We start from the raw sequence: 4,263 nt of genomic DNA, 5'->3' as shown, positions 1-4,263 counted from the left end.
TGCAGGCTGCAACATCCATTTGCTTTTTATGCAAACCTATCCAGCCTCACATAAGCTCCCAAATAGGCATTGCACGGATAGCAAAGTGTCTGCCTCTCTGAAAAACTGCCCATTCCCAAAGTTTTATATCCTCAAAGTCCAGAATTCCAATTGTAACTTCTGAACGCCATCAAGATCAAGATGAAATATATCTTATTACATCATATCATATATATATAAATAATCAGACCTTTTATATGACTCATTATGTATGCATCTTTTTCTTAAGAATTTCCAATTGCCTCAAGTTATTAAACATGGGTTGATTAACAAAATTTAACCTTTTTTTCTTGGATCTTTGACTCCATGAACTCTCATAAAATAGAATTTATGGTGAGTACTCTAAACTGTTAACAGATGAGCGCTTAAATGTACTAATCAACGTGCAAAATCAAACAAGTTTTCAAAACAAGTGTGGACCTATGGACTCAACAATTAAACAAAAGATGACTAGAGTCAAGGTTGCATCACTCCATTAAACAGCTGTAACTGTTTCCCTGGTCTTAAACCCAAAAACAAAGGAACAAGACAATGGATACTTTAGTTATGGTAACGGATATCTAATTCACTGGTGGTCACATAACTACAATATTGAATTTTTACATTTCAAATGGAAAAATTTATATTTAAATTAAAAAAGCTGCAATGCATACAATTCACAATTGGAAAACTAACTATTAAATCAACACAAAAATTTAATTAATTCTTGAGGTAAATGATTAAATGGACATCTCACAAAAATGTTAATTTACAACACTAATTAAATTAATGCAAGATTTAAACTATCAATGGAATTACAGCAAGATTTGAAAAGAAAATCTTGGTAAATGAAAATTAAATCAAGTATGCAATGTTAAATTATGAAGAAATAATTAAAATGCTAACTAAATGCAATGGTTAAATCAGTAATACATAAAATATGAAAAATCCACTGAGAGCAAAGTTCAAAAAATACACAAAGATTTATCAGCAATAATTTCACTAAGGAATATTCTCTCAATTAAATGGGTATGAAATGGTAATAACTGAAGAAAATTCACTTTATAATCATGATTGGCAATCAACTTTAAAATTGTTATGGAGCTTTGACAAAAGACGTCAGAGAAGAGAAGGATTTCGTTGATGGCTTCAAAGGATATCAAACTTTGATTCGAGTCCACGGAAAAGGCCCAGGCGTTAAAAAAAATAACGTGATTCAGAGGAACTGGTTTCTTTCTGAAAACATTAATGTAATCAATCAGAGAAGACGTGCAATTTACCCTCAGTTGAAGCAGTGAATTATTATGTGCTTTGTGGTTAGTCAACTGTGGTGGGTCGCATCCAAAGGTTGAATGATGGCACTGACTAACAATGTCATCTTAAAGACACGCGGAGTAATGACTCGGACAAAAAATTTATGTGAAGCTCTTAATGAAATCTCAAACTTTGTGGATAGTCAGCTGGCATCACAACAGCATGCTTTCAAAACAAGACAAAAGAACCAATGTTGATTTTCAAAACATATATGAAACGCTAATAATATCATTGTCTTCTTCCCATTTTTGTAGACGATAATATGATTTTGCATGCGTATTATATATGTTCTGAAAAATGCTGGTTATTTCAGACTGACCTTGATTTCAGAAAGGGCAATATATATAAGGAGTAGGCCTAATCTGGTTCTTACAGACTGAGACCACCAGAAATACCTTCGAAGCCGAGTCAGGCAGCTGAAGACTTCCAACAATTTTTGCCAAGTGTCCATCCCCCCTTACAGGACAGAACCCCAGTTCTGACAGGATGCAATTCAAATCAGTCTGGGGATGAGGGAACCATTCAAAACCGTTTAGAGCCTGAACCTCCTCGGTCCGTGAATTGAACTGAACTGAACTGAGTATAGAGTTTAGGCCAAAGTCTAAGCACTGGGAGCTATGAGGTCATCCAGCGCTGAAACGGAAACTGACAGTAAAAGTTTTGAAAGGTGTAACAGGAGGACGACCGCAGTTGCACTATGAATCAACTGTTAGGAGAGGGTGGAAAGTAAGATGAAGAAAGAAAATATGAAAGGAGTACAGTAAAAGGAACGACAGGGGTTGCAGCTAGGGGCCGAAGGCACGTTGCAAAGAACCTTAAGTAATGCATACGGTGCACCGCATGAGGTGCACTGACGGCACTACCCGCTTACGAGACCTGGATCCGTGGATTCCCCGTTCCGAAGGATCAGCGGAAAACCGATACTACCCTGTTCCGGGCTGCCAAGAAACTGCTTTTTTGGAATTTGACGATAACGGTCACTGAACCGCCTACGAAGAAGAACTGATTAAACTTACAAGTTTTTTCTACCAGTTTCATACATTCGAAATACTGTATGAAATATTATTTTGAATATTATTTGAAATTTGTATGAAGGAATAACTACAAAGTACAGATTTTCCCAGTTCATTGACTTCTTTTAAAATATAAATGTTTATATAAAAATTATTAAATACAAAAATACAGGACCACCGGGTATCCTGTGGAACTGTTTCTCTCAGTTGGGTGAATTCTTGAACGAATTGAATTTAGTTTGTCAAAAGACGAGGTGGCAAAACAAGTAGCCTACAGTACGGCCTTCATCAAAGTTTCTGACATTTAGAAAGATTATTGTATAATACATACAGACACACATACATATATATGTGTGTATATATATATATATATATATATATATATATATATATATATATATATATATATATATATATATACATATTACACATATTTACAAATATGAGGGTATATATATATCATGTATTATATATATATATATATATATATATATATATATATATATATATATATATATATATATATATACAACCCAAATTAGGAAGAATAACAGAACGTCCAAAGAAATAAACTACCACAAAAAAATCTTTATACTCCGCATCACACTCATCGATGTTTGAGGACACTGCCAGCGAATATGAACAAAATTATTAATGCTATCGACTTCCAAAACCTGAGAACAAAGAACACCGTTGCGAGAATAAAAGTGTTTGAACAATGACTTCACTCGAACAGAAAGAATTTAAAGGTGAATTATTCTGTACACAATGTGAAAGGATCTACACTATGCGCTGGCTTCGGGTCAACGAAAAATCAGTGATTTGTTCACATGGGCAATATGCATTCCACTGACAGCTTTAAGAAGTACCAGGAATGACTAGGGCAAAGTACGAAAGTCGAATGGGCAGTCTTGTTGCAGATTGATTTCTAAGGCAAGAGAAATATGATGTCATTTATCACATCACTGTGCTCATTACGGAATTGGATCTTGGATTTTTTAGTGACTTCGGTCGACAGGGAATTCTTAACAAACAAAACGTCGACTTGCACAGTGAACGTACAAACCGGTTTTAGTTTTCTGTAAAAGAAAACTATTGAGTTGGCTATTTGTCTATCCGTCCGCACTTTTTCTGTCCGACCTCAGATCTCTAAAACTACTGAGCCTAGAGGGCTGCAAATTGGTATGTTGATCATCCACCCTCCAACAATCAAACATAACAAATTGCAGTCCTCTATATCATATATATTTATATTTTAATTATAGGTTAAAGTTTAATCAAGGTTATAGTTAGCCATGATGGTGTGTCGGGCATCGCTATAGGTGCCAACAACACAGGCCGTGGCTGAAGGTTTCATAGCTGAGAGGGTAGGTGGCTGCTATCAACTGAGGCAAACAGACCAAGGGCAGAGGAAGACGTCCATAATAACGGGCATAACTTTATTTGTGCATGTTTCAAGACATCTGTCTCATTATCAAAGCTGAATAAGTAAAATATAAATATAAAATCAGACTATACTTAAAATTACAATCAAAATATTAAAAAGTTATACAAAAGAAAGACAAAATTAAGAAGGCATTACTGTTTGTACGAGTATAAAAGCTAGAGTGACATAAACAAAGAATTCCATGTAAACCACGTCAGGTACAGAGTTGTTGAGCGTAGTTTGGTTGTTCAATCTTGGTTCTAGTAGTTTAATAAAAGAGATTCAAAGATAGGAAGCGAAGAACTGGGGACTTTGGAAAGTATTTTAAAAATTTCTATAATCAATTTCTGTTTTACATCTTTGGCGTGTTCTCGAATATTTGAAAACTCTGGATTAGATAATTTGACTCCAGTTCTATAACTGACCCCTATGACAATCAATTCGCACTTTCAGTAGGCGGCGTGAGGTCACGTACGCATTTTCCCTGACTAC

The sequence above is a fragment of the Macrobrachium rosenbergii genome, chromosome 43 (assembly GCF_040412425.1).
Source record: "Macrobrachium rosenbergii isolate ZJJX-2024 chromosome 43, ASM4041242v1, whole genome shotgun sequence".
NCBI lineage: Eukaryota > Metazoa > Arthropoda > Malacostraca > Decapoda > Palaemonidae > Macrobrachium > Macrobrachium rosenbergii.
This window is presented reverse-complemented; position numbering follows the sequence as displayed.